Raw genomic sequence first — 12265 nt, forward strand, 5'->3', positions numbered from 1 at the left:
GTTGTAGGCAAAATACCTCTAGCAGTAGCAATTCTACCACCAAAACCTGCAACTTCCTCAACATTGCCTGTATCCACGGAACCAGGACGTACATCAATGTCTTGCACAAGATTCTAATTGCCCTTTGACACAAGAACATGTTGCATCATGTAAGCCCACATTGGGTAATTTTACCATCCAATCTATCCTCAACATCAAATATCTTGAACACATATGTGTTGTCATCAGCCATGGAAAATGCCTGCACATAATGTGTAAATTGCCCAAAAAGAGGAGAAATACTAACGCCCCCTATATAGCACAACCGAAAGAAGTCTGTAAGGGACCTATTATGCAAAAAATGGCAATGACAAAAATTATGCAACAAAGGATGAAATTGCCTACGCAGTATTGCCTATAGTGGAAACGAAGGCCAAAATGAACCCGAATGGAAAATCTCAGCAGCAGATTAGGCTCTACGAGCTTTCTCAAAGTATTTATCGATGTCATAAAATCTAATATCTAACCAATCCAAATGATTTTCTCATATTAAACCGATCATTTAATGTGGGAGAATAAACGAGAACAAGTGTTAGAATATAGACATGTGCTTATGGACCTATCCCAACACGGGGCCACAAGCAAAGGGTCCAAATGAGAGATGGTATGTCAAAGAGCAATGCTAGAATGGAGCTTAAAGACCTTAGGGTTATCTTCATTAAAGACTTCCAAAGGTTAGTGTTAAAAGTCCTTAGACCTTAGGCAAGCTATGGTTGAGCTTGAGGTGAGAACCAGGCCCAAGATTGAGTTGTTTGTTGTGCTTGTTTACTATGGTGCTTGAGGTGCTTGTCGTGCTTGCTGACTAAGGTGCTTGAGATGCTTGTCGTTCTTGCTGGACTAAGGTGCTTGGGGACTAAGGTGCTTGAGGACTAAGGTGCTACATGACTAAGGTGCTTGAAGCGCTTAAGGTGTTCCAAAAGTCAACAAGGATCCCCACTCATGGGGGGGCGAGTCCTACTTGTAGGAGCATGAGAGAGAACACACACATACCCTCACACAAGGCAAGCCTAGTCTAAAGAGGCAACAAGGACACATTTCAAGCTCCTCTTCATGTTGCCCGCATAAGGTGCCTAAAGCCTATTGGTTGGCCTCTAAAGGAGTCCAATAATCTTTTAGCTAATTAAATTAATTGTTTGTGCATTTATCAAGTCCTCTCTCTCAAAGGGAAAAGGGAGACACTTGTCCTAAGGCTAGCAAGGTTGCTTGATATGCACTTTGCATGTGATTGGCTAAGCTTGTAGGGATCCAATCAATTTGAAGCTTGAGCTACAATGAGGGGTTGACCAAGGAAGCTAAGGGCTTGCTTGCTTGCTTGCAAGGTATACTCCCCCCCCCCCCCCACTCTCTCTCTCTCTCTCTCTCTCTCTCTCTCTCTCTCTCTCTCTCTCTCTCTCTCTCTCTCATTGTGTGAAGTGCAAAGTGAAAGCGCTCCATCTCCTTCTCCAAGCTTGTTGAGAAGTTGAGAGCCTACACCAACACTCTTGGCTATGGAATGCAAACCCAACCAAGAGCCCTGCTTCAATGCTTAAGCTTGCCATCTTCTCCATCTTCATTACTATGCTATTTTGATATGCTAAGCAAGAAGAGTGATGATAAGTGAGGAACTATTTATTTCTCATGTGAATGATTCTTCTTCCTCTTCCGTACCGTCATTCCCCGCTAGCTTTCTCCACCTTCAAAGGTGTTTAAGGCCTTGGGATTGAGGCCGGTGATGGTTAATGCTTTTACAAAGTTTATGGTATGCTCGTGAAGCATGAAGCTTTCCATCTTCACAAGGAGCATAAAGATTGTATTGTACCAAGTCTGTCTTTATGGGAGAATCTATAATACAAATTTCTATTGGAGGGGGGACCGGCTCCACATAAATCCAGTTCTCAAATCTTGTTATGTTTTCTAATTCTCTCTCTTGCAAAAGTATTGTTCATGCCAAGTCAATTAAGTATAATGGTTGTGTTGCTATCGCTAATTAAGTTCACTCTCTATGTTCTCAAAGTAGTCTTATAAAAATGCTCACTATAATTCTCTTAATTCCGCTATTCTCATTGTTCATAGGCCATTTTCATTACATTGGTATCAGAGATATTGGTTTCTCTTTTCTTGCTCGAGAAGAGAGGTCCAAAGTTGTCATGAAAGGTTGGACCCATTCATTGCAATAGGGTAAGTGGGACATGGATCTATTATCTTGGTTGAAAAGGACTTAGTTTGAGATGCATCGTTGGGAACTATAGTCTTAATAATGGAGTCTCTCAGGGCTTGCCTTTGGCTTAACCATTATTGAGATACTAGCAAGCTCAACAAGAACCATAATCAACCGAGCAAGGTTAGACCCTCTCCACTAGTCTTTGCAATCAATAGTGTCTAAACCACGGGTATGGCTGCTTGAGAACTAATTTTCAAAGGTAAAGAAGAGTAGCAACTAATGTTTTTGAGGGTACCAAAGTACAAAGTAATTTATACATAAGTTTATTTAGCATGGCTGATAATAACCAAGAGTGTAGAATGAATATTGACAACTTTGATTTTGCACATGAAGGTGATAATGATGATGCCTCCATGTTTGTTAGTTATCTTGTTACTAGGCTGCAACAATCTATGGGCAACCCTGCTTTGCAAGCCCAAGTTACTCATCAACTTCATGCTTATGGGATTTTCCTTCCTCTCTAAGAGGAGAGAGAGCTTAGGAGCCTTTGATGAGACTCCCAAAAGAAGACTCTCTCCCATAAGAGAGGAGGAATCCAAAGAATGAGAAAGAAGAAAATCACTAAGTTCCTTTGAAGATGTGGCTCCATGAAGACGACAGTCTACACGGTCGTCAACTCCTCCCAAGAGGAAACGGCCAATCCATACTCCTTCTCCTCATCACTCTAACAGGGAAGAGAGGAAACAAAGGAAGAAAAAGGCAAGAAAGATGTCACCCTCTTCTCCTTCTTCTTCACCTTCCTCCTCTTCCGATGAAAACAACATCTATTCTCCTAGAGAATACAAGAGGAGAGGACATCACAAATCCTACCCTGCATGGAGAAGGTCCCAAAAGCTCAAGAAATTCAAGGAGGGAGGAAACAACATCTCTTTTCTTACCTATGATGGCACTTTTGGTGCTACTAACAAAGTATTGGCCTTCATCCAACAATTTGACACGGCCTTTGGAGACGAGGGCTTCACAGAGTCTTCTAAGCTATGCCATGTAGCTATGCACTTTCAAAAATCTTCTCGTCAATGGTGAGCTAGCCTTTCTGGCACCGGTGAAGCCCCAAAGACATGGAATACTCTACGAGTTTCCATCATTAAGCAATTCCTCACAAGCGATGCAAAGGACAAAGTGCTTACCAAATGGCGGAGTTTGAAGCTGCTCTCCAATGAGTCTATCCACAAATATGTGGACAAGGTTTGGGATTTACATCTCAAGGCTACCATCTTTCAAATGATAGACTTTGCCGAGCAAAAGCAACAATTCTGTGCGGGATTACTTGAAGATATGGCCGAGTATGTCAACTCCTAATGGCCTGGTTCTATCACCGAAGTAATCCACCACACTATGGTTGCTTCGCGCATCAATTTCCATCAAGGGGCTAAAAGAAATGACAAGCCCATGGAAAACAAAGATTGAAATGAATCAAAGGGGAAGAACAATGCCGAAAACTCTTCCCAAGGCAAATCCAACAACAACAGCAACAAAAATCAATCCAAGGAGAAGGGAGTTTACAAAGGTAAAAATAAACTCTCTCCTGAAGAGCTATAAGGTTTTTGTAAGGACCAAAAATGATTTAAGTGTGGGAGGACATAGCTATCGTTTTTGCCCCAAAAGAAATGCCCGCAATAAGACTCCTAGAGCTTCCACGATCGAAGCTCCAAAAGAGGATGCTCATTGCAAAGGAACACCTCTCTCCTATGCTTGGGGAAAGGTAAGGGATCATGATGCCTTCATCCTTTAGACATTGGATCTACTCACAAGTTCATATCAATGGAGTTGGCCACTAAGTTGGGCATTCAAGCTTTTGAGATGGGAGATATTGTAACTGCCAATGGAGCTTTCAAGGGACAACAAGCCTCCACTACTTCGTTGATTGGGAAGGTGATGCTTCATGTCCAAATCTATGTCAACAAAGGCATATTAGAATGTTTCATCTCTCCTCTCCAACATGAGGATGTTATCCGAGGGGCCTCATGGTTCAACCGCATGGCTGCCAACATGAAGTTTCCTGAAAGGCTAATCTACTTCACCTACGGGGAAAAGAGCATGTATATAGATTCTAATAAGTTTGATTGACTATACCACTTGTAAATTCACCTACTTTTGATAAGTCAATGAAAACCTCAATTTCTGCATACATGATTTTTGTCAAAGAGTCTCTAAATGATGTTGATGTTTTAACAACAAAGTGTTAGAAATCAAGAATTATTAGACTTGTCTAATTTTCTAAATGGATTCCAAGATGTTTTTATTGATGATATTCCTTTGGACTTACCTCCAAAATGAGGGGATGATGATCATCAAATTGAGCTCATACCACGAAGCTCACCGCCTAACAAGCCTCCTTATCAAGTTTCCCAAGCTCAACAAGAGGAGATCATGAGGCAAGTACAAGAATTGGTAGACAAAGGGATGGTGAGGCCTAGTTCCTCTCCCTTTTGTTCTCTAGTCCTTTTAGTGCAAAAGAAAGATGGTACATACCGCATGTATGTGGACTATCGAGCGCTAAACCATATCACTATCAAAAATAGATTTCCCATACCGCGGGTCAAAGATCTGTTCGATAAGCTACAAGGATCAACCTACTTCAGTAGGATTGATCTTAAAAGTGGATATCATCAAATAAGGATAGTGAATGAAGATATCGTAAAGACCCCATTTCGTACAAGGTCTAGTCTTTATGAATATCTAGTCATGCTTTTTGGCTTGACTAATGCACCGGCCACATTCAATGGTTTAATGGAGAAAATATTTAGACCGTATCATAAATTCATTGGAGTGTTCTTTGATGATATTATCGTCTACTCCAAGTCCTTGGAGGAGCGCAAGCAACATCTCCAGGTGATTTTTGAAGCTTTGAGGGAGAGTAAGCTTTTTATCAATCAAAAGAAAAGTGAATTTTTTCTTTAAGAGATTCAATACTTAGGTCATATTATCTCTCAAGATGGTATCCGTATGGATCCATCTAAGTTAGAGGTAATAAAGGCATGGCATATAGCCAAGAATTCTACACGGACTACGAAGCTTTATTGATATGTGTGCATACTATAGATGCTTCATAGCAAAATCCTCTCAAATAGTAGGACCATTACATGACTTAACAAAGAAGAACTTTAACACTAGGTTGGTAATGGGACACTTTTATGTCATGGGACACTTTTGTGTCCTGTTAAGTGACCATTTTCCTTGAATTATGTCAAGAGTTTCAAAATGGATTTTGAGGTGCTATCTGTCTAGAAAGTTGTCTCATGAGCTGAAAAAACTCGACATTTTTTTGGAATATCAATTCCATCTTTAACCTTGTCCTTGCACAACATTTCACAACCTAAACTGTGTGAAACAATGGGTCCTATTTTTGGCTTTTTTCAACTTTTTGCAACTATACCACTCTAGAATTCATGTTTGTGAGGTCTATAATGCTAGAGAACTAACTTTAGTAGTCCTCAACATGTCCTGATGCTTCTAGGGAGAAATAAATGTTAAAGTTGTAACTTATGACCAAATTACAAAAATGGTCAAATCCTTTTTTTTAGCCAATTTTAGCTCTTCTATGATTTTTTTGGTGGCTTTCATGATATCCAAATGCAGTTTTGATTTTCTATGTCGCATATTGTAACATAAAGCTAATATTCCTTGAGTTTTGGGGCACCTAATACCCTATTTTGCATAGTAGACAACTATTGTTGATTTTTTCAATTATAGAAGAAAATGAAACATTCTAGTATATCAAGTATAGCTTTTTCAATATTGTTAGTTTCTTGTGACAACTACATGCATTTTGTAGGTAGTAACCATATCTAGTCATAAGGATCAAATTTGGTTAGATATTGAATAGTTTCTATGGGATTCTACAACTCATAATGTTGAACCCAGTTTTTTCATGTTTGCTGTAATCTTTGTCCCCAAGATTCCCCTTGGTAAGAGATGTATTATTATTTTGACATGCTCCATGGCTCCTTATGAACCTAAAGGACAATAGGGAACTAAGAAAACATGCATATATTATTTGTATTGAGCGTGGCTATAGAAACTTTGATGATAGGTTTGCAGAATGATAAAAATTCAACTTTTTGGTACCTATTTCTTTTGGCAAGACAAAAAATAGTGAGTGAGAAGCAATCATATGTTCTGATCACCAACCCATTGAAGTTAACTAGGGAATTTATCTCAAGTCCTACAAAAATCCCTAATCTTATTTTTATGCAACAAAACGTAAGAAATGACTGTTTTGATGAAAATGTACTGGTCCATCAACTTTGGAGGCTTGGTGTGACCAAAAGATGAGAAATTTTACAAGTTTCTTATTTTTTCCATGTGTAGTAGGCCTTGAACTATAACCTCATGGAAGGATTTTACAAAATGAGTGGATCTACTATGGTTTTGGAGGTTTTTTTTCAAAACCCTGAAAGGACACTTTTATGTCCTGTTAGGTTACCAACCTAGTGTTAAGCACTCATGGACTGCTAAAGAGAAAAATGCTTTTGACAAGCTCAAAGAGAAGCTTACCTCCCAACCAATGCTTATTCTTCCGGATCTCTCAAAGCCATTTGAGGTCCAATGTGATGCTTGTGGTGATTGCCTTGGAGTAGTCTTGCTTCAAGAAGGGCATACCATAGCATATGAGAGCCGAAGGCTCAATGCCGATGAACGGGTCTTGGGCATATATGAAAAAGAGCTTTTAGTTGTTCTACATGCCCTAGACACATGGAAGCACTATCTATTGGGGACTCCATTCATTTTGCAAAAACAGACCACCAAAGTCTCAAATACTTTTTGACGCAAACCATGCTTTCCAATAAACAAATGAGGTGGGCAAATTTTCTTTTGCAATTTTATTTTCATATTGCTCACATTGCTGATAAGCACAATCAAGTGGCCGATGCACTTTCACAATGGCCAAGAGTCAATGCGGTGTCTTTATCAACTCATAAAGATCTATCTTCTATGATATATGAGTATGCTACTAACCTTGACTTTAAAGACATAATGTTAGCCCTTGCATTGGGGAAGAAAGAAGAACCATTTACCTTGCAGGATGGTTATCTTCTCCATGGAAATAGGCTATGTGTTACCCACTCCCTTCGTGAGAAAGTCATGTATGAATCTCATGCTCCTTCCTATGCCGGGCATAGAGGCATTCAACCTACTGTTTGAGGAGTAGGGACATACTTCTATTGGCTTACCATGAAAGTAGACATAAAAGAATATGTTTCACAATGTGTGGTATGACAAAATACCAAGTATGATAGAGGGAAGCAACCTGGACTACTCCAGCCATTGCCAATCCCTAATTCACCATGGGAGAGTATATCCATGGACTTTATCTTTGGATTACCCACGTCTATCCATGGGAATACGAGAATATGGACAATAGTAGACATGTTCAGAAAGCAAGCACACTTTATTCCTGTCAAAAAGACTATTAAGGCACACCAAATGGCAACCCTCTTCATATCTCAAATTTTCAAACACCATGGATTGCCAACATCCATCATGTCAGATAGATATTCTAGGATGACCAATAATTTTTGCAAAGGTCTCTTTGAAAATCTAGGTACAAGATTGAATTTCTCTTTGGCCTACCACCCACAAACGGATGGCCAAAGTGAGATAGCCAATCTTACGATACTCAATCTACTAAAGAATTATGTAACCGAAGTAGATCAACGCTCACAATGGAAAAAGTACTTACCTCTTGTAGAGTATGTGTACAATAATACTGTACATACTTCTAGAGAAAAGCACCTTTGAAATCATTGAGGAAAGACCTAAAAGTCCCTTTCTACTTAAAGTACATGGGAAGATCTTTGCTACCAATGAGTATAGCCGTGACCTACAAGAATCTTTCCAAAAGATTAAGGAGGCTATATCCATCTCTCAACAAAGGCAAAAATCCATTGCTGATAAGCACAGAAGGCCCTTAACCTTCAAAGAAAATGATTTGGTCTTACTTAAGTTTCCCAAGGCTCGATTGAGGCAAACGACGGGAAAAAATCCTACGGGCCATCAAAAGTATTATGCTAAACTAGCAAAAAGATACTATGGTCCTTGTCAAATCTTGAAGCCAATCAATGACATGGCTTATCAACTCAAGTTGCCCAACCATTGGCTCATACACAATGATTTTCATGTGAGCCTACTTAAGCCCTACAAAGGAGATCCACCAAGAGAACCAATTATCGAAGACCCACCAGAGATAGAAGATCAAGAAGAGGTGCTACAACCCGAAGCTATCCTTCGGCATGAGGGCAAGGTACTACAACATGGTAAGATTATCCGACGGTATCTTATTAAGGTCCAAAATATCCTTTTGAAGATGCTAGATGGATGCAAGGAATACAACTTAAGGATAGTAAGAACCCTGTCAATGCTTACAATGCTACATTAGAGTAAGAAAATGTACATGTTTCTTTTAAAATGATCAATGTTTTTGTCTTATAAGCCTAATTATCTTTTTATTGTGCAAAAATTTAAGTAGTATGCATGCTTAGAATCATGTTTGTGATGATGACGTCTCTCAAAAACCTAGTAGAATTTGTCACTCTACTTTGGGAGAATGAAAAGGACTCAAGAGCAGAAATGCTTGTGGCAGCTAAGTCTCCCAAGCCCCACATGGATTAGTCATCCATCTTGGAATGATGTCGTAGGGTAAAAAGGGATTCTCTACCTGCTAAGAAACATCGACTAATGACTAAGGCTTCATCTCTTCTACCTCATAGTTGAGGACGACTATGATTTCAAGCGAGAGGTAATGTCATAAATCTAATATCTAACCAACCCAAATGATTTTCTTATATTAAATTTATCATTTAATGCGGGACGATAAACGGGAAAAAGGGTTAGAATATAGACATGTGCTTATGGATCTATCTCAACATGGGCCCAAAAGAAAAGGGGTAGGTTCACTTCTTAGACTAACAATCTCAAAGAGTATTTGTGCCTCGTCCCGAGTTGCTTCCTTGAGTATTGACATATGCTAGTGCCAGATAGCTATGCTGTATACATCCGTTGCCACGACCCGCTAACACCCAAGCTATACCTCTTTGTTGTTGATGACAAAGTTATTTGGTTTAGGAAAGAAAAAGGATTTCTTTGTGAGGACATTGCATTCCCACAATGTTTTCTATCTCACATCTATGCATATTATTTCATTTTCAAGCTTTTCAAATGTCAACAAATTCAGATGGTGTCATGTTTTGTTTTATCGCTAGAATTTTTTAAAATTTTTACTTTTTAGTTATGTTTTGGGATTTTTAAAAAGTTTTAAAGTGACTTTGCATATATAAGTCACCTTGTAAGTTTTAAAGTTCATTTCTCACTTTCACAAACCTCTAGCTCTAAGCTCTCTTACTGTCTTCCTCACGCACAAATCCATGGCAACATTTGTGTGATACACTTCTTGCACATATTAAAAAGGTTGGCCCTGCAAATCAAGCATATGACCTAATGAGTCTGTTTGAGGGCTCTATCGACATGCACATCACAACCAACTTGCATGCACAGGCCTTTCAAAGCTTTCTTGACTATATGGAGGAGCACATAGCCAAATATGTGATTGTGGTTAAAGGATCCAACACGGCCTGGTTGCTTGTGGATTCCCTCAAACACCTCTACAGGACCGACAAGAACTTTTGCTTTCACCTTGTGATATTTGTCAAAGGGTTCACCAAATGAAACTATGAGATAAAGAGTGAGGATGACCTCATAGAGTTGGACTTGGGGTGTATAAGCACCCAATTCATAGCTTGGGACATGGTTTATGCTTGCAATCTTTATATGCATTGATCCGTACTTTTATGTGTTTTGGTACATATCTGGTTATGTGGATGTCTTTAGGATATGGTGGGCAAGTTTTTCTCCCACTTTGATGCATACAGTGGTTGTTGCTATCTAGAAACTCACTTTGATATTCCACATCTATGACATTTGTGAGTCTATAATGATGACTCATGAGAGAGGAATGGCCCGTTCACGTTGACATGTGACATGTTGGAATTATGATAATATAGGGCACATTAAACATTAGGAATGGGGTATAGGAGGGCCTCTTTATTTGGCAATTTAAGAAAATGCTTAAGGCTTAAGCTAGCTTTGACCAAGCCTACAAAGTGGGAAAAAAGGCTTATGTTGGGCTTATAAAAAAGATTTTTCTATATTTTGGCTTTTGAAATAGATATTTTTTACTAAAAAGAGAGAGGTGAACAACTTAATTTCAAAATATATGTTTTAAATTTTTAATTTGGCTTTTTTCCACTCCTCTCCTTTCTCTCCTACATTGAAACCTCTCTCTCTCACACACTTGGAGGTTATTAAAGGAAGCACTTTTCAACCCTCTACCTGCTAGAAAAACAAAATTTTCACATTCTCTCTGCACTCTCTCTCTAATATATGAGCTAATATACACACTCTCTCTATCCCTCTCTCTTTCATATCAGAGTCACTTTTCTCTCCCAATCATTGTAGGGACATTCTTTACTTCTTAGATATGACAAAACGTGGAGACCCCCTAAGGTTTCAAATATGCTAACTCTCTCCCACTCTCTCTTCCTTTATTGTCTCTCTTTCCCTCCCTCTCTCTTCGTCTCTCCCTTATGCTTCTCCATCTTCACCTCAAGCTTATGGCAATGGGAGACTATATTATACCCCTATGCAACTCATTTCTCTCTCTAGCACAACCATGAGAAGCCATTCAATTTTAAAGGAGTCTACTTAGCATTCCCTCCGTTTCATCCCTCCACAACATCATCCAAATCTCTTATCTTTGAGTTCTCTCTTGTTCTTACCTCCATAGCCAATATCCTCTGGTTGCAACCCTTGCATTGTGAATCACCATTACACCTTGTCTCTCTAATAAGCTTCATCAAGCTCACTCCAATTGTGGATTTTAGGACATTATTATTAGACCAAATCAGTATTGTTTTGTTGCTGATTTGGAGCAAAAATATGCAATGATGTGAATGTCATGCCCATGGAAGATATCAAATCCTTTCGCTACAACAAGCTCAATAATATATATGTTGACATTTTTAAGCTTCAAGAGTCAATGAGCAAATTTTTTGGGTTGACACAAGAAGAGTGTGACCATGAAATCATCTTCGTTATGGAGCTCGATGAGTGTCAAATTGTGAAACATCAACGTCTTGAAGGGTAAGCATTACATTAATGAACAGGGACTTGGTTGTCTTAAGCTAAATGCCAGTGAGAAGGAAAACATGTGTTTTGGGATTCAATCATAGTAGAATATTTGGTGGCTGACAGCTTTTCATCTCCCGCATGAGATACATGCCATCCCTCATGTGGTATTTATTTCATACTCAAATTGTTGACATTAGTTGGCAACAATAAGAACGACAAAGATTGCACGTTTTGAGTTTGAATATATTTTAAGTTAAATGGCACTTGGTAGGAGACCTAAAAACTCAAAAGTGCTTGTTAGGGTGCAAGCAAGGTGCTATGACCCTTTTCCCTGCATTTATTGTTGCCACAGTAAAGTCTCAACAACTATTGGAGACAAGGGTACAAAGGGCCAAAAGGGTGGAAAAGGAAAGGGGAATCAAAGGTGGAGCCAACTCTACAAACAATGTTCCCGCTGCATAAAGAGTGAGTAAACCACTACAACAATTGTTTCAAAGTACCCTTAATTGTGACCAAAGTGTTCCCCCGGATCAAGACACAAAAGACCCAAATTTGGATCTTATTCTACACATCCCACTAGCAAACGTGCATGTGTCTACCCTTCATGCACATTTAAGAATTCTTGACAAGTGGCTAATGCTCCATGTCAATTATGCTTGAAATATAGAGCCTGCAGAAAGAAGAAAAGAGTGTATAAGAGAACTTGAAGCTATTCTATCGTGTGTCAATCTCTATTCTATCGTGTGTCAATCTCTATGGTAGTGTGGTTGAGTTAACAATGGACAAGCAGGCATCAGGATGCACTCATGACCAACCAAATAAAATTCGTATAGGTAATAGTAAAGCAAGGCATCTGCTTTCAAATTATTATGACTCCCAAAGTCCCAATGAGTTTCAGTT

This window comes from Adiantum capillus-veneris, chromosome 30 (genome assembly GCF_014529385.1).
Source record: "Adiantum capillus-veneris isolate H3 chromosome 30, ASM1452938v2, whole genome shotgun sequence".
Classification (NCBI taxonomy): domain Eukaryota; kingdom Viridiplantae; phylum Streptophyta; class Polypodiopsida; order Polypodiales; family Pteridaceae; genus Adiantum; species Adiantum capillus-veneris.